The sequence below is a fragment of the Phyllobates terribilis genome, unplaced genomic scaffold (genome assembly GCF_046119375.1).
Source record: "Phyllobates terribilis strain yellow unplaced genomic scaffold, ASM4611937v1 Scaffold_4__5_contigs__length_816908805, whole genome shotgun sequence".
Classification (NCBI taxonomy): domain Eukaryota; kingdom Metazoa; phylum Chordata; class Amphibia; order Anura; family Dendrobatidae; genus Phyllobates; species Phyllobates terribilis.
The window spans coordinates 162,013,756-162,033,269 of NW_027362764.1; the positions used below are offsets into that span (position 1 = coordinate 162,013,756).

The 19,514-nt window shown below is 50.5% G+C and overlaps 1 long non-coding RNA gene across 1 annotated transcript in view; it reads right to left on the minus strand.

Moving 5' to 3' along the window:
- The window catches only part of LOC141265148 (uncharacterized), a 67,656-nt gene that overhangs the window by 7,125 nt on the left and 41,017 nt on the right, over nt 1-19,514 (minus strand). Inside the window, exon 2 of the long non-coding RNA XR_012320056.1 lies at nt 7,405-7,489. This is a non-coding gene — a long non-coding RNA (uncharacterized lncRNA). The remainder of the gene's footprint in view (nt 1-7,404; nt 7,490-19,514) is intronic.

A 19,514-nucleotide genomic window follows, 5' to 3' on the forward strand; every position in this document is an offset into this window, starting at 1 on the left:
TTACTGGTCCCTTCGGTTGTGGCAGGGCCTCCAGGCTTCTTAGGCCAAGGAATATACAGTCCCTTGCGGACTGGTTCTCTGCTGGGGAATGTGGAATCCTTCCAGCCTCAGACACCAAAGTCTGGTAAGGTCAGTCTCTGATTTGCCAAGACAGGCTCTCTTCGCCTCTCGTCTCTGGCTGGTGGCTCTCCTACTGCCACACTTCCTCTTAGGTGCAATCAACTTTCTGTCCCTGCTCCACTCTGGGACACGTCTCAGTGCTGAGACAGGCCATCCAGTTCTCCCTAACCCTGCCCCCAGCACCAGCTTTTATAGGGGCAGCCAGCGCCCCCTACTGGCCTGAGACAGGAGGCATTGCATGCTAATGTTCCCCTGACCAGAGAACCTCCCCCTTGCTCTCAGACACAGCTTTAATACATTTTGTGGCATCCAGGCCAGGGTGACACACATACAAGCCACAGTGTCTTGCACCCACTATGAAATTTGGTGGAGGATCACTGATGATCTGGCGATGCTTCAACAAGGCTGGAATTGGGCAGGTTAATCTTTGCGAAGGACGTATAAATCAAGCCGCATACAAGGTTATCCTTGAAAAACACTTGCTTCCTTCTGCTCAGGCAATGTTCCCCAACTCTGAGGACTGTTTTTTCCAGCAGGTCAATGCCTCATGCCACACAGCTAGGTCAATCAATGTGTGGATGAAGGAGCACCACATCAAGATCCTGTCATGGCCAGCCCAATCTCCAGACCTGAACCCCATTGAAAACCTCTGGAATGTAATCAAGAGGAAGATGTAAAGTCACAAGCCATCAAACAAAGAAGAACTGCTTAAATTTTTGTGCCAGGATTGGCAGAAGGTCACCCAAAAGCAGTGTGAAAGACTGGTGGAAAGCATGCCAAGACGCATGAAAGCTGTGATTAAAAATCATGGTTATTCCACCAAATATTGGTTTCTGAACTCTTCCTGGGTTAAAACATGAGTATTGTTGTTTCTAAATGAATAAGAACTTGTTTTCTTTGCATTATTTGAGGTCTGAAAGCACTGTTTCTTTTTTATTATTTTGACGATTTCTCATTTGCTGTAAATAAATACAAATTTTTTAGCTTTGAATTTCGGAGACATGTTGTCAGTAGTTTATAGAATAAAACAACAATGTACATTTTACTCAAAAATATACCTACAGTTAGGTCCATATATATTTGGACAGAGACAACATTTTTCTAATTTTGCTTCTAGACATTACCACAATGAATTTTAAATAGTGTTGAGCGAACATGCTCGACACTGCTCGGTACTCGCCCGAGCATCACGCTACTCGGGATCTTCGGCGAGCACCGAGCATTTCCGGGTTACTCGGGCGGGAGCTCGGGTCTCCGCCCTGCATGTTTGGTGCTCTTTACAGAGCCAATGAACATGCAGGGATTGCCAGCCAGTCACTGTAATGCCGCAGCCATGTTGTTTGTGGGCATTACAGTGATTGGCTGGCCGCACAGCGTCACCTCCCAGACGATCAGCCCGTCATGATTGGTGTGTGTGGGTGTCTGTGCGTCTGTCTGCGAGTGTGTGCGGGGTGTCTGTGCGTGTGTCTGCGCGATGTCTGCGGGTGTGTGCGGTGTCTGTGCGATGTGTGCGGTGTCTGTGCGTGTGTCTGCGCGATGTCTGCGGGTGTGTGCGGTGTCTGTGCGATGTCTGCGGGTGTGCGCGGTGTCTGTGCGATGTCTGCGGTGTCTGTGCGCGGTGTCTGTGCGATGTCTGCGGGTGTGTGCGGTGTCTGTGCGATGTCTGCGGGTGTGTGCGTGCAGGCAGACATAGGCCGATGTGACACTACTACTCCCATCGGCATATGTCTGTCCCCGGTCCACTCGTGCCAGCAGGATCAGCTCGATGGGAGCAGTAGTTCCCATCAGCCTGATCCTGCTATTTAAATTGCCCTACTGTGTCCCCAATAAATGTTAAATACATGTCATTGGTGGCCAGTGGTTGCCTACAATAAATTAGTTCATACATTACCTGTCCCCGCCGATCGCCACCTAAAATAAAGTAAAAAATAAAAAACTACACCTATACTCACCTAGACACCTAATTCCCCGAAGCCATCGATCTCCTGTAATAAAATATAAAATAATAAACCACAACCTTATCCTTACCCCTCCGTAGTAGTCCACGAGTGTCCCACGATGATCTCCAGTTTAGAGCAGCCACATAGAATGTGACCGCTCTGAACCGCTGCCGCCGCTAGAATGACGGGGCCGTAAAGCAGCCCCGTCATTGCATAAGCGGGTTCACCGGAGTTCAGGCAGCGCTGCTCTGGTTAGCTCATTTACGGCCCTGCTGTATCGTGAGAAATTCCCACGGTACAGCAGTGCCGTAAAGGAGGTCTCCAGAGCTGCGCTGCCTGAATGCACTCCGGTGACCTCAGTCAGTGGCTCCCGCTGCCGGGAGCGGACGTGTTCCCGGCAGTGTGAGCTTACAGCAGCCATGCACAGCTGTCACCATCTCCAGATGTGACAGCTGTGCATGGGAGATCAGCGCAGGAACGTGGACAGGTAACTATTTTTTTTTAGTAAACTAAGAATTAAATAAAATTATGTGTTTTATTTCAAATAAATTATTTTTTCTGGGTGTAGTGTGTTTTTTCTTTTTAACACTTTGTAGGTTAGTAATGGGGGTGTCTTATAGACGCCCATCATTACTAACCTGGGCTTCATGGCAGCTGGCGCTGACATGAACCCCAACCCTATTACCCCCTGCCACCGCACCAGAGCAGCGTGGAAGAGCGAGGCTAAGCGCCAGAATTGGCGCATCCTATGGATGAGCCATTTCTGGGGCGGCTGACGGCTGGTGTTTCTAGCCTGGGAGGGGGCCAATATTCATGGCACCCTTCCTGGGCTATTAATATCAGCCCCCAGCTGTCTGCCTAGCCTTTGCTAGCTATTAAATAGGGGGTATCCCACGTCATTTTTTGGGGGGGTCCCCCATTTTAATAGCTAGTAAAGGCTAGGTATTCAGCTGGGGGCTGATATTAGTAGTCTGGGAAGCTCCGTGGGTATTACCCTCTTCCCAGGCTTCAAACATCTGCCCCAGCCGTCTGCTTAACCTCCGCTAGAGCCTAAAATTATGGGGGATCCCACGCCAATTTTTTTTTAAATAAATCCTTTATTTTAACACTAAATGACATTTGAGGAGTTAATAAAGATGCAGTCCCTAAATTATTATTTATTTTTTAATTAATTTTTCCCAAAAATTTTGACGTGGGCTTTGCCATATTTTTGTATGCCAGCCAGGTACAGCATCCAGCTTCTATGAACGCGCCATTTTCCGGGGTGGCTGCGGACTGCAATTTGCACCGGGGGGGAGGGCAGAAAGCTTGGGCCTCCCTGCGCTGCAGATTCCATCCCCCAGCTGCCTAGTTGTACCTGGCTGGACACACAAATAGGGAGAAGCCCCACGTATTTTTTTTTTAAATTATTTCATGAAATTCATGAAATAATAAAGAAAAAAAGGGCTTCCCTATATTGTTGTGTCCGGCCAGGTACAAATAGGCAGCTGGCGGTTGGGCGTAGCCCGTTCCTGCCTGCTGTACCTGGCTGGACACAAATATAGTGCAAAGCCCCACGTCTATTTTTTTTAAATTATTTCAGGAAATTCATGAAATAATTTAAAAAAAATTGACGTGGAGCTTCGCACTATATTTGGGTCCAGCCAGGTACAGCAGGCAGGAACGGGCTGCGCCCAACCACCAGCTGCCTATTTGTACCTGGCCGGACACAACAATATAGGGAAGCCCTTTTTTTCTTAATTATTTCATGAATTTCATGAAATAATTTAAAAAAAAAATACGTGGGGCTTCGCCCTATTTTTGTGTCCAGCCAGGTACAACTAGGCAGCTGGGGGCTGGAATCCGCAGCGCAGGGAGGCCCAAGCTTTCTGGGCCCCACCCGCTGCAAATTGCAGTCCGCAGCCACCCCGGAAAATGGCGCGTTCATAGAAGCGCCATCTTCTGGCGCTGTACCCAACTCATCCAGGGCCCTGGTGCGGTGGCTCACTGGGTAATAAAGGGGTTAAGGCCAGCTTGGCATTATCAGCTGGCCCTAAGCCCGAAATTCATGGGGTCACGCCAATATTAGACATGACCACCATGAATTTCTAGTAAAGTATTTAAAAAAAACACAACACCCAGAAAAAAGTCCTTTAATTGAAATAAACACACAATTCTTTATTGTTCTAAATTAAACTATACTTACCATCACGCCCATTCCAGCTGAAGTAAACGATCTCCTGCAATAAAAGAAAAATAATAAAGCAACCTCATCCTTACCTTTCCATGGTTCCCACGACAGCTTCAGCTCTGCTACATCGAGATGACAGGCTGGACCGCAGCAGAACGCTGCCATCCAGCCTGTCATCCCGCAGACACTGAGAAGCGCAGGCATGCTTGCGCTCCTCAGTGTCTCTCTGTGACGGCATAAAGATGAGCCGAGGTCATGTCCAATGAACTTGGCTCACCTCATGCACGTCACTGACAGCGTGGGAAAATTCTCCTGCACTCAGCGCTTCAGCGTGAGAATTTTCCCACGCTGCCAGTGACGTTAATGAGGTGAGGTCATGTCCAATGAACTCAGCTCACCTCATGCACGTCACTGACAGCGTGGGAAAATTCTTACGCTGAAGCGCTGAGTGCAGGAGAATTTTCCCACGCTGTCAGTGACGTGCATGAGGTGAGCTGAGTTCATTGGACATGACCTTGGCTCATCTGGATGCCGTCACAGAGAGACACTGAGGAGTGCAAGCATGCCTGCGCTTCTCAGTGTCTGCGGGTTGACAGGCTGGATGGCAGCGTTCTGCTGCGGTCCAGCCTGTCATCTCGATGTAGCAGAGCTGAAGCTGTCCTGGGAACCATGGAAAGGTAAGGATGAGGTTGCTTTATTATTTTTCTTTTATTGCAGGAGATCGTTGGCTTCAGCTGGAATGGGCGTGATGGTAAGTATAGTTTAATTTAGAACAATAAAGAATTGTGTGTTTATTTCAATTAAAGGACTTTATTCTGGGTGTTTGTGTTTTTTTTTTTAACTTTGACTATGGGGTTAGTAATGGGGGTGTCTTATAGACGCCTCTCCATTACTAACCTGGGCTTGATGTCAGCTGGCATTATAAGCTGACATCAACCCCAACCCTATTACCCCACTGCCACCGCTACAGGGCAGTGGGAAGAGCGAGGCTAAGTGCCAGAATTGGCGCATCCTATGGATGCGCCATTTCTGGGGCGGCTGACGGCTGGTGTTTCTAGCCTGGGAGGGGGCCAATATTCATGGCACCCTTCCTGGGCTATTAATATCAGCCCCCAGCTGTCTGCCTAGCCTTTGCTAGCTATTAAATTAGGGGGGACCCCACGTCATTTTTTTGAGGGGGTCCCCCATTTTAATAGCTTGTAAAGGCTAGGTATTCAGCTGGGGGCTGATATTAGTAGCCTGGGAAGCTCCGTGGGTATTACCCCCTTCCCAGGCTTCAAACATCTGCCCCAGCCGTCTGCTTAACCTCCGCTAGAGCCTAAAATTATGGGGAACCCCACGCCAATTTTTTTTTAAATAAATCCTTTATTTTAACACTAAATGACAAGTACAGTAATCAACACTGTCACTGTACTTCATATATATGTGACTGACATGTTTCTATCTATCTAATCTATGTATGATTCTCTATTCCTTCTATTCTAAATTGTCGGGTACAGATGCTGAATTGCCGGCCGGCTTTTTTAAAGAGACGGTGCATGAAAACACTATTATATTTTTAAATAAATCCTTTACACTAAATGACAAGTACAGTAAGCAACACTGTCACTGTACTTCATATATATGTGACTGACATGTTTCTATCTATCTAATCTATGTGTGAAGCTCTATTCTTTCTGTTGTAAATTGTCGGGTACCGGTGTATGCCGCTGCTGAATTGCCGGCTTTTCGCGTAATACATTCTACATTATTCTTAGTTGTTTTACTTCATGTAGAATTAACCTACAAGGAAAGAAAGGGTTTATTTTCATTCCGATATTTGTGTCCCATTGACTTGCATTGGTTTCCGGTATCGGAATCGGCGATATCCGATACTTTTTGGGTATCGGTCCGATCCAATCCGATACGATATTTCCTGATATCGGAAGGTATAGCTCAACACTATCCTTAACATATTTCACAGGAAAGCACTTTCACTATCGCTTTTGAACGTTTTATTTTGAGCCTGTAAAAGTGGCTTAATACCTCTGACCACGTTGTTGACAGCAGTGACCTGGGGGTCAGAAATGCTTCCTGGGGCGATCCCCATGCTGTCCCCATGTCATTTGAGCACTGTCACTATCGTTTTGGGCACTTGTTAGGCTTTTAAAAGACTGCCGGGGGAGCCGCCCCAAAAATGCTCGAGTCTCCCATAGACTAACATTGGGCTCGTTGCTCGGGTCGAGCACCCGAGTATCACGGCGAGCTCGGCCCGAGCTTCGAGCACCCGAGCATTTTAGTGCTCGCTCAACACTAATTTTAAACAAAACAATTCAGATGCAGTTGAAGTTCAGACTTTCAGCTTTCATTTGAGGGTGTCCACATTAAAATTGGATGAAGGGTTTAGGAGTTTCAGCTCCTTAACATGTGCCACCCTGTTTTTAAAATGTTGTCTCTGTCCAAATATATATGGACCTAACTGTATAAAGAGAAAAATCAGAGAAAATGAAAATTTTGCAGTGGTCTCTTAATTTTTGCCAGAGCTGTATATATATTCTAAATTTTTAAATTGGGGTGATTTGATTTTTTTTATATTTTAAAAAATGTTTTACTTTTTTTTTGGTCCCCTTACGGGACTTGAATTTGCAATCCTTTCATCTATTGTTCTATAATATAGCTTAACTGATGATCACCTATGACGGCTTCACAGCAATATCAAAATGGCAGCCATGGGGGCCTTCAGCAGGACTTCTGTGTAAGCATGGAGTATTAGTCAAGCATATGCACTGTTGCTGTATTCAAAGCTTATTCAAATGACACATAGCCAAGTGCTGTCCTCAGCTATTTCCATCAGCTCCACAGACAATGACTACAGTGGCAGCATGGAGGCTTGATTGCCATAGCATGCTTGCATGCAATAGAAAGCAGATCTTGGCTCCATGATGTAGGTGAACACACACAGTTACACAAAGAGCTGATTCTAAACTTATGTCAACTGCAGTTCAGCACTGCTTTCATCCATATGGAAGTGTTATTCTGCTGGTAGTCCTATAAATTCAATATGGTTAAAAGGGACAAACAGAAAAAACATAGGTCGAAGTCACTTTAATTATGACACATGACTGGGAATACTATATACCAGTGAGACTAGAGAAATCAAATTTGTAGAAATCAAATCTTTTGAAAAGAGTTTACCTGTGGGATTCAGAAAATATTCTTTCTATTATCTAGTTCATCTTCATCTTCACTTTTGAAAACGTACGTCTAGTAGATTTTATCTCTGCCAATTATAACATAATTTTGTTAGTGATTGCTAAAGTAAAGTTATGTCCGTGACTAAGCCACCCATGTCCTTGCTGCTCTCACATGCATGGAGTGGGGATTGATAATATACCTCATTTATTTTTTATTTGATTTGGCCTGATGCAGCACCTTTCTCACAATTAAAACGTGCCAAAGATATGACCCTGCATTATCTATAATTGCTGTATGCTCCTATGGGGCGTCAAAAGACATAGGATCAAGCAGAGTGACGTGCCATGATTTTGGCAAAAAAGCTTCATGGGAAATATTTAATTAAAACTCTGTTCTCATCTGTGACTTTTATAGCATGTCTGCAGATGAAATTGATAGGATCATAACTAATCCCTAGAACAGAGATGCCTAGTTCTTATTCTCAGAGGAAATGTGAGGAGGTTTCTACTCCATCCATATTTCCTTTAGACCAGGGGTATCCAACCTTTTGGCATATCAGGGCCACATAGGAAGAACATTTGTCTTGGACCGCATATTAAATACACAAACACGAATGAAAGCTGATGAGCAAAAGATAGGTCCATTTATAATTTTTAGGATTAATAATAATCCTAATTAGCAGTCTGCTCGGAGAGTGTTTTAAAATTGCTGTGCAAGTCCCAAGATTGTAATAACTAATATATAAAATGTAAAATAACACGTTACACTGAGGCTGCTGTATACATCACAAGGGATACACTGGGACTTTTGTATACACATCATAAAAGAGACACTGAGGATGCTGTATACACATCACATAGAAAACAGTACAGAATGCTGTAAGTGTGCACACAGTTTCCCCCCACAAAAATTAAAGGGGCGAGGGCTGACAAAACTGAGCCGGCAGCCCGCTTATGCATTTCAGTACTGCAGCCCATTAGAAATCTGTCTAGGGCTGCATTCAGCCCTAGGGCTCAGGACACCCCTACTTTAGACTATGCTGAGTAACATTATTGTTTTGATTGGTGAGGATCCCAAAATGCAAAGCTCCACATATTATGCTTTATACTTTAACCTTTTAACCAATGAATATGTCCTGAAATAATTTAGTCAAGGAAAAGCCTGGTGGTCTTAAAAGTGCATGTTATCTTTCAGCTTGAAGTTCATGGTAAAGACAAGGCATTATATTTTAGACACCTATTTGTCATAATCTGTATTAAATGATAGTTCAGGAAAATAGAAAATGAAAAATGTCTATTTTTTTGTCACATGAAAAAAAGTTTTTCTTTCTTAAGGGGGTTGTGGGTAGTGATATTAGTTTTGTGCCAATGGGAATAATCAAGGTTCATTGTTCCTATCCAGCCAAGTTATTTTTAAAGGCAGAAAGAACTGATCACCTGACTTAAGACTTACTGCAATAAGTGTGACAGCCTGAACTCCACAGAAAGTAGTGACAGGGCAAAAACTAGACATGGCTGCTATCAAAGCAACCTGGGCTTCCATAACACCTCAGCAGTGCCACAGGCTGATCGCCTCCATGCCACGCTGCATTGATGCAGTAATTGAAGCAAAAGGAGCCCCGACCAAATATTGAGTGCATTTACTGAACATACATTTCAGAAGGCCAACATTTTAGATTTTAAAAACATTTTTCAAGCTGTTGTTATAAAGCAGGGCTCGACAAACCCAGGCGCCTGGTCGCCAGTGGCGCCTAGAAAATGTTGTCTGGCGCCTAGAAAATGTTGCCTGGTGCTTGAGGAGTTGAGGAGTTGAGAAGAAAAAAAATACTCTCAATCCAATCCCACCTCCTGCACGGAGTCATCCAATCGGAGGAAGCAGGGACAGTATCGCTCAGGCCGCCTTCTCCACTTTGCTCCGCCCCCCTTATGCTCCGGGACTGGACAGGGAGAGTTGGGTTACGGGGGAAGCAGGGCCCGCGTCAGCACCCGGCGTACCCGGGCAAGTGCCGGGGCCCTGGAAAATCAGAGGGGCCCAGCCGCCCACTCACTGTCGGGGCCCGGGCCCACACACCCACCCGCCCACTCACTGTCGGGGCCGGGCCCACACACTGTAGGGGCCGGGCCCACACACCCACCCGCCCACTCACTGTCGGGGCTGGGCCCACACACCCACCCGCCCACTCACCCACCCGCCCACTCACTGTCGGGGCCCTGGCCGCTTCCTCGGCACCTGTTCAGGGACGCAGGCGCTGCTTGATTGCCGGCACTTCCCCCAGACATGGCCGCGCGCTGTCCGGCTGTGTCTGCTAGTAATGACACGGCAGGGTCGACGGCACTGCACCTTTAATTGTGCTTGTGTGTCGCTCCTGCCGCGTCATTACTAGCAGACACAGCCGCACAGCGCGCGGCCATGTCTGGGGGAGTGCCGGCAATCAAACACCGTCGGAGCGGAGGTCCTGCACAGATGGGCGGGAGGGGCCCGGACCCGACCGCAAGTGGGCCCCTCTGATGTTCCAGGGCCATGAAGTCTGTGACACGCCGGGGGCCCTGCACTGCCCCATACCCGAGGAGCTGCTTGACAGGACACTGGACCGGGGACAGGTGAGTGAGGCTTCCCCAATCCCCATATTAAAAATATTAGTAATGGGTCTGTGTGAGTGCATGTATGTGAATGTCAGTGTATATGACTGTGTATATATATTTGTGGCACCCCAGGGTTCTGGTTACCACAGTAATAGCAATATTACGTCTGTGAGCAGGTGGGAGGTCTCCTGGTCAGGAACCCTAAGCATGCCACACCTCCTGCCCAGTCCTGGGAGGGGAAGAACTTCCCCTATATAAACTGGGGCTGAGGTGGGGTTAGGTAAGAAAAAGAAAAAGAAAGAGAAGAGAAGAAGAGGAGTCCCAGACAGAGACACAGTCTGGTCTGGAGTGGAGCAGATGCAGGGAGAGCAAGATCAGGAGCTCTGTGGGAGCAGTGATAAAAGGGGTCCAGGACTGGAAGCTGTAGAGCTCGTCCTGACTGAAGAGATCTCACCGGACACGGAGTCCGAGGCTGTGGGGACTGTTCCATACCCAGCAGCAGAAACCGTCCGGCAGGGGATTTCAGGTCCTCTGGCCAAGAAACCCGAAGGCACGGTCACACGCAAGGGACCAGCACCGCCGTCGTGGAGCGGAGGCTACCAGAAGGCCCCGAGTCACCGGCCATACGGGTGAGCACCACACGGTAACTCAGGGACGTGGGCTACTTTTACCCGCTTCTAGCAAGGTAGCCAGGAAGAGTACAATTAGTTGGGGAGGCCTACAACTCCGCCTGGCCGGGGGAGATCCTATCTGCTCACGGACTGACCAGGCCCCGATCGCTAGCCAGTACTCCCGGGAGGGTCTACCTTTGCCACCAGTAAAGACCCTGAACTACACCGCACCGTCTCTGAGTGGTTCCTGGTGCCTGCGTGCAATTCTGCTATCCCCATCATCCACGTCTGCTGCCCTGAGGCCATACCCCTCCCGTTGGGGGTTATACTACCCACGCTGCACAACTGTACCACCGGCCTCAGCGGTCTGCCCTGCAGCGGCGGCTTCATAACCGCATTCAACGGGTGGCGTAGTCGAACACTATAACATCTTCTGCTAAATTCCGCCACTTAGTTTGACACCCTGGGCACGGACCGGGTCACCGCCACGAGGACTACTAACCCCGACAGATCCGGCTCCGGGTATTCCCCGCGTGCGCAACGCTACACAACACAGGCCCAGGGGGCGCGTCATATTTGTCTGTTTTATCTATGTGTATGTCTGTATGTGTACATATGTCTGCGTACCGTGTGTGCGCGCGCATATGTCTGCGTACCGTGTGTGCGCACGCATATGTCTGCGTACCGTGTGTGCGCACGCATATGTCTGCGTACCGTGTGTGCGTGCATATGTCTGCGTACCGTGTGTGCGTTGTAGCGGGTCCGGGAGGCGGAACCTCTGAGCTACTATACAAGGGGGCGGCCCTTGTAAGGGAGCGGGTGGCAGTCTCTGGATGAACGGACAGGGAGATACGGCAAGTGATCAGGGCAGTCTCTGGGTGAACGGACAGGGAGATACGGCAAGTGATCAGGGCACTCTCTGGGTGAGGGGTAGGTACGACCTGTGATGGCAGAGCCTCCGGGTAGGCTAGCAGGCAGATGGTAGATTGGTGCTCCCAGGTGAGCAAGCGAGAGTCTCTGGAATAGCAGGTGGTCACGGCACGTGACGGCGGAGCCTCCGGGCTGGCAGGCAGGCAGGTAACGGAGAAGCGCTCCCAGGTGAGCGGGCAAGAGTCTCTGGAATAGCTGGTGGTCACCGCACGTGACAACGGGACCTCCGGGCTGGCAAGCAGGCAGGTGACGGAGATGCGCTCCCAGGTGAGCGGGCAAGAGTCTCTGAGATAGCTGGTGGTCACAGCACGTGACAACGGAGCCTCCGGGCTGGCAAGCAGGCAGGTAACGGAGAAGCGCTCCCAGGTGAGCGGGCAAGCTGGTCCATAGACAGACTGACCGGAGTAGTAAGGCAGACCGTCGGACCTCAGGCAAGCAGGCAGGTAGCTGATATGCGCTCCCAGGTGAGCGGGCAGGCTGGTCCTTAGACAGACTGACAGGAGTAGTAAGGCAGACCGTCGGACCTCAGACTGGCAGACAGGTAACAAGTATTCAGGCAGGAATCAGGCAGGTAACTGGCAGGAATCAGGCAGGTAACTGGCAGGTAACTGGCAACGGGACCTGAGGGCTGAAGCACAGGTGAGACACAGGTGCAAACAACATTGCTCGGGCACCTCCATTTTGGAGGAGGTGCCTTATATATGATGAAGTCCTCCGGCCATTGGCCGGGGACTCTTTAGGGCGGCGCGCGCGGCCCCTTTAAGAGGAGGGGAGCGCGCGCGCGCGCGCCCTAAGCACAGGGGCCGGGAAGGAGCGCGCGCTGAGAGCAGAGCAGGAGGAGGACGCCGGGACGGAGCGCGCGCTGACAGCAGAGCGGGGGGAGGATGCTGGGCACGGAGCAGAGCGGTGAGAGGAGCAGCGTCCCTGCCTAGCAGAGGGCAGGGACGCCGGCACTACAGTACCCCCCCCTTTAGGCCCCCCCTTTTTTAGGCCGGACAGAAATTTAGCTAGGATGAGAGGGGCATGGATGTTCTCCCGGGGCTCCCACGTTCTCTCCTCAGGACCAAACCCCTTCCAATCTACCAGGAAAAAGGTCTTTCCTCTTACCCTTTTGGTGGCAAGAATGTTCTCTACCTCAAACTCGTCCTCAGCAGAAACCGGAGCAGGAGGCGTACCTGTAGACTTGGAAAAAGAGTTAAGCACCACAGGTTTGAGGAGAGATACATGGAAGGAGTTAGGGATCCGTAAGTTGGCCGGGAGTTTCAATTTATAGGCCACCGGGTTGATCTGACTGATGACCTCCAGTGGGCCGATGAACCGAGGCCCTAACTTATAGGAAGGGATCTTGAGCCGGACATATTTGGACGAGAGCCAGACTTTATCCCCAGGGCGGAATTGAGGAGGGTCCAGACGTTTTTTGTCAGCGTGTCTTTTCATACGCTCGGATGACAGAAGGAGTGCGGACCGGGTACTCTCCCATATGGAGGAAAATTTGTTAACAAGAGATTCCGCAGCCGGATTGTCCACCGAGGTGGAGACGGGAAACGGGATCCGAGGATGCTGACCGTAGACTACAAAAAACGGGGATTTGGAGGAAGACTCGCTCTCGTGATTGTTGTACGAGAATTCGACCCATGGCAGGAGATCCACCCAGTCAGAATGGTGGGCATTAACGAAGTGCCGAAGGTAACTGGTCAGGTTCTGATTGATCCGCTCCACTTGACCATTAGACTGTGGGTGGTAAGCGGAGGAGAAGTCCAGGGTGACGTCCAGCAATTTACAAGTGGCTCTCCAGAAACGGGAAGTGAACTGTACTCCTCGATCCGACACGATGTGACGGGGCAGGCCATGAAGACTGAAGATGTGGCGAATAAAGTCTTTAGCCAGCTCGGGTGCAGACGGAAGACCTGGCAGTGGAATGAAGTGAGCCATCTTGGAAAAGCGGTCAGCGACCACCCAAATGACCGTACAACCGGCAGAGACGGGCAGATCAGTTATGAAGTCCATCGCTATATGCTGCCAGGGGGCAGCAGGTACTGGCAGAGGTAGGAGGCGGCCGGCCGGCAGGTGTCTCGGAACTTTGTTGCGGGCGCAGGACACACAGGCAGAAACAAAGTCAATTACATCCTTGTGCAGGTTAGGCCACCAGTAGTGCCGGGTAATAAGCTGGAGGGTCTTTTTCTGACCGGCGTGGCCAGCTAGTTTAGACGAATGACCCCAGTGTAGGATCTTCTCCCGATCAGGTACTGGTACGAACGTCTTACCAGGAGGAAGACGATTTAGACTCACGGGAGCCACCTGCATTACTCTGGCGGGATCGATGATGTGTTTCGGATCCTCCTCGAGATCAGACACCAGAAAGGATCGAGACAAGGCGTCCGCCTTGACGTTTTTGTCAGCCGGGCGAAAATGAAGGACAAAATCAAAACGAGCAAAAAACAAGGACCACCGGGCTTGGCGCGGGTTAAGTCTCTGGGCATGCTGGAGGTAAGCCAAGTTCTTGTGGTCAGTGTAAATTATTACCGGGTGAAGAGCCCCCTCGAGCAGGTAACGCCACTCCTCCAATGCCAGTTTGATGGCCAATAACTCTCGGTCTCCTATGGAATAGTTGCGCTCAGAGGAGGAGAAGAGTTTTGAGAAGAAGCCACAAGTTACCATCCTCCCGGAAGATGATTTTTGAGTAAGTACCGCTCCGGCTCCAGAGGAGGAGGCGTCAACTTCCAGGAAGAACTGCTTGTTGCCATCTGGGCGATGCAGCACCGGGGCGGAAGAGAAGGCCTGTTTAAGGGAAAGAAAGGCCTCCTCTGCTTCGGGTGGCCACTTTTTGGGATTAGCACCTTTACGGGTGAGCGCAGAAATTGGGGCCGTCCGGGAAGAGAAGTGTGGTATGAAGAGGCGGTAGTAGTTGGCGAAGCCCAGGAATCGCTGAATGGCCTTCAACCCCTCCGGTCGGGGCCATTTCTCGATGGCAGACAGTTTCTCAGGATCCATTTGTAGGCCGGTCTGAGAGATAATGTAGCCCAGAAACGGAAGCGAGGTCTGCTCAAAGAGGCACTTCTCAAATTTAGCGTAGAGATGGTTCTGCCTTAGCCTGAGCAGGACCTGACGAACGTCCCTCCGGTGAGTCTGGAGATCCGGAGAGAAGACCAAGATGTCGTCCAGGTACACCACTACGCAGGAGTAGAGAAGGTCCCGGAAGATGTCATTGACCAACTCTTGAAAGACGGCAGGAGCGTTACAGAGACCAAAGGGCATTACCAGGTATTCATAGTGGCCGTCCCGGGTGTTGAATGCCGTCTTCCATTCATCCCCCTGACGAATACGAACCAGGTTGTACGCCCCACGAAGGTCCAGTTTGGTGAAGATCCTAGCCCCCCTCAGACGATCAAATAATTCTGGAATGAGCGGAAGGGGGTATTTATTCTTCACCGTGATCAGGTTTAGGCCTCTATAGTCTATACAGGGACGGAGAGAGCCGTCCTTCTTTTTGACGAAAAAGAAGCCTGCTCCCGCCGGGGAGGTAGATTTCCGGATGAATCCTCTGGCCAGATTCTCCTCAATATATTCGGACATTGACCGGGTCTCAGCAGCGGATAAAGGATAGATACGCCCACGGGGAGGAGTAGTACCGGGTAGCAGATCGATGGGACAGTCGTATGGTCTATGTGGTGGTAATGTCTCTGCCTCCTTTTTATTAAAGACATCTGCATAAGACCAATAAGGAATCGGAAGTCCAGGTAGATTAGCTGGGGTAGGAGAGGGACGGACGGGATGGACGGGAACCAGGCAGGTTTTATGACAGTCTTGTCCCCAGCGAAGGACCTCTCCGGTTTGCCAGTCTAGCACGGGTGCATGTCTCTGGAGCCAGGGCAGACCTAGCAAGAGGGCGTGAGAGAGTCCAGGCAGAACATGAAAGGAGATACTTTCAGAATGCAGCATTCCCACCTGCAGGGTAATGGATTCGGTGATGAGTTGAATGGGGCGAGGTAAGAGGCCCCCATCCACGGCAGCGACAGACAAGGGTACAGCCAGAGGTTTGGTGGGAATGCGGTATTTCTCAACCAGGGACTGTGAAATAAGGTTCCCGGCTGCTCCAGAGTCAAGTTGGGCTAGTTCGAAATAACGGTTCTCCCCGTAGATGATCGAAACAGACAACAGCAGGGATGGAGAGGATTTATTCTTGTCTAGGTGGACCTCTCTGAGCGAACCTAGACACAGGCGTTTCCCGACCTCTCCGGGCAGGCACGGATCTGGTGCTCCTTACTGCCACAGTAGAAGCAGCTCCCCTCGGCACGGCGTGAGTCCTGACGGGTTTTGACCATCTTGGTCTGGTCGACCTGCATAGGCTCAGGAGAGTGTACCTGGGGAGAAACGGAGGGAATGACGGGTTTCTGGAAAGTAGGAGCTAAACGTGGAATCCTTCTCTCACGGGTGACCTCTTTGGCACGCTCCTGGAACCGTAGGTCAATCCGGGTGGCAAGGGTTATTAGATCATCGAGAGAGGTAGGAATGTCCCGACCAGCAAGTTCATCTTTAATACGACCGGACAGACCCTCCCAGAAGACGGATACCAGAGCGTCGTTATCCCAGGCCAGCTCCGAGGCAAGGGTGCGGAACCGTATGGCATATTGGCCCACGGTGAGACCCTCCTGACGGAGGCGTAGCAGAGAGGATGCGGATGAGGTCTTCCGTCCGGGTTCGTCGAAGACTTTCCGGAAAGCTGAGAGAAAAGCAGGCAAGTTGGACACCAGGGGGTCTCCTCTCTCCCATAGAGGATTTAGCCAGGCCAGGGCCTCCCCGGTGAGATGGGACATGATAAAGGCAATTTTGGCCCGGTCGGAATTAAACTGATGGGACAAAAGTTCAAAGTGCAGGGTGCACTGATTTATGAAGCCCCGAGCCTGGGCGGAGTCACCTCCGAAGCGAGGAGGTGCAGACAGCCGGGGTCCGGGATAGGTTACCATGGTATTAGTGGGTAGCGGAGCTGCCGGGTTGCGAGTCATGGTACTGGCAGTGGCTGCAGGTGGTGCAGTCAGAGTGTCCAGGCGAGTATTGACATTCCGCAGGTGACCCAGGATGGACTCCTGTTGGGACCTTTGACGGGATAGTTCATGACACAGGTCCGTGAGCGAGGGAGCTTGGGTGCCACCGGGTTCCATGGCCCGAGCAAACTGTAGCGGGTCCGGGAGGCGGAACCTCTGAGCTACTATACAAGGGGGCGGCCCTTGTAAGGGAGCGGGTGGCAGTCTCTGGATGAACGGACAGGGAGATACGGCAAGTGATCAGGGCAGTCTCTGGGTGAACGGACAGGGAGATACGGCAAGTGATCAGGGCAGTCTCTGGGTGAGGGGTAGGTACGACCTGTGATGGCAGAGCCTCCGGGTAGGCTAGCAGGCAGATGGTAGATTGGTGCTCCCAGGTGAGCAAGCGAGAGTCTCTGGAATAGCAGGTGGTCACGGCACGTGACGGCGGAGCCTCCGGGCTGGCAGGCAGGCAGGTAACGGAGAAGCGCTCCCAGGTGAGCGGGCAAGAGTCTCTGGAATAGCTGGTGGTCACCGCACGTGACAACGGGACCTCCGGGCTGGCAAGCAGGCAGGTGACGGAGATGCGCTCCCAGGTGAGCGGGCAAGAGTCTCTGAGATAGCTGGTGGTCACAGCACGTGACAACGGAGCCTCCGGGCTGGCAAGCAGGCAGGTAACGGAGAAGCGCTCCCAGGTGAGCGGGCAAGCTGGTCCATAGACAGACTGACCGGAGTAGTAAGGCAGACCGTCGGACCTCAGGCAAGCAGGCAGGTAGCTGATATGCGCTCCCAGGTGAGCGGGCAGGCTGGTCCTTAGACAGACTGACAGGAGTAGTAAGGCAGACCGTCGGACCTCAGACTGGCAGACAGGTAACAAGTATTCAGGCAGGAATCAGGCAGGTAACTGGCAGGAATCAGGCAGGTAACTGGCAGGTAACTGGCAACGGGACCTGAGGGCTGAAGCACAGGTGAGACACAGGTGCAAACAACATTGCTCGGGCACCTCCATTTTGGAGGAGGTGCCTTATATATGATGAAGTCCTCCGGCCATTGGCCGGGGACTCTTTAGGGCGGCGCGCGCGGCCCCTTTAAGAGGAGGGGAGCGCGCGCGCGCGTGCCCTAAGCACAGGGGCCGGGAAGGAGCGCGCGCTGAGAGCAGAGCAGGAGGAGGACGCCGGGACGGAGCGCGCGCTGACAGCAGAGCGGGGGGAGGATGCTGGGCACGGAGCAGAGCGGTGAGAGGAGCAGCGTCCCTGCCTAGCAGAGGGCAGGGACGCCGGCACTACATGCGTGCATATGTCTGCGTACCGTGTGTGCGTGCATATGTCTGCGTACCGTGTGTGCGCACGCATATGTCTGCGTACCGTGTGTGCGCACGCATATGTCTGCGTACCGTGTGTGCGTGCATATGTCTGCGTACCGTGTGTGCGTGCATATGTCTGCGTACCGTGTGTGCGCACGCATATGTCTGCGTACCGTGTGTGCGTGCATATGTCTGCGTACCGTGTGTGCGCGCGCATATGTCTGCGTATGTGAAGGATGAGGGGGCAGGCTGGGCCATGTGTAATAAATAAATAAATATATATATATATATATTTATATATTTATTTCTCCGCCGTATCTGTGCATCATGAATCGTGTATGTGTTAAAAGGGCCCACTGAGACTCTTTCGCCCGGGGCCCAGAAAAACCTGGAGCCGGCCCTGGGGGGAAGGATCGCTGTGGCCGGGGGCCCGTTCTCATCTCCCGCTACCTGTGTAAGTACATACAAAGGCCGTGCTCCCCGGGGAGACGCCGTGTGTGAGGGGGTCTATATGTACAGTTTGTCAACAAAAAAAATTCTGGCTCCTAAATTGTTTGGCTGGCTCCTAGATTCTGAACAACTTTGTCGACCCCTGTTATAAAGTATTCTAATTTACTGAGATAATGACTTTATGTTTTCATTGACTGTAAGTTATAATCATCAACATTAACAGAAATAAACACTTGAAATAGACCGCTCTGTTTGTAATGACTCTATATAATATATGAGTTTCACTTTTTGTATTAAAGAACTGAAATAAATTAACTTTTTAAGGATATTCTAATTTAGTGAGAAGCACCTGTATGCTCCAAGGGTATGTGCACACTTTGCTGTTCTTCTGTTTCGTCTTTTTGAGTGCTTATCACTTCTTTGAAACAGCTCCTGATAGAGTGGATTCTACACAAACTAGGCAATTTCCAATCAAATAGCTGAAAAAAGGTTGAACAAAAAACCCTTCTGTTGTACACTGCTCAAAAAAATAAATGGAACACTCAAATAACACATCCTAGATCTGAATGAATGAAATATTCTCATTGAATACTTTGTTCTGTACAAAGTTGAATGTGCTGACAACACAATCACACAAAAATCATCAATGGAAATCAAATTTATTAACCAATGAAGGCCTGCATTTGGAAAAACACACTACAGGCTGATCCAACTTTGATGTAATGTCCTTAAAACAAGTCAAAATGAGGCTCATTATTGTGTGTGGCCTCCACGTGCCTGTATGACCTCCCTACAACGCCTGGGCATGCTTCTGATGAGGTTGCGGATGGTCTCCTGTTGGGATCTCCTCCCAGACCTGGACTAAAGCATCTGCCAACTCCTGGACAGTCTGTGGTGCAACGTGACGTTGGTGGATGGAGAGAGACATGATGTCCCAGATGTGCTCAATCGGATTCAGGTCTGGGGAACAGGCGAGCCAGTCCATAGCTTCAATGCCTTCATCTTGCAGGAACAGCTGACACACTCCAGCCACATGAGGTCTGGCATTGTCCTGCATTAGGAGGAACCCAGGGCCAACCGCACCAGCATATTGTCTCAAAAGGGGTCTGAGGATCTCATCTCGGTACCTAATGGCAGTCAGGCTACCTCTGGCGAGCACATGGAGGGCTGTGTGGCCCTCCAAAGAAATTCCACCCCACACCATTACTGACCC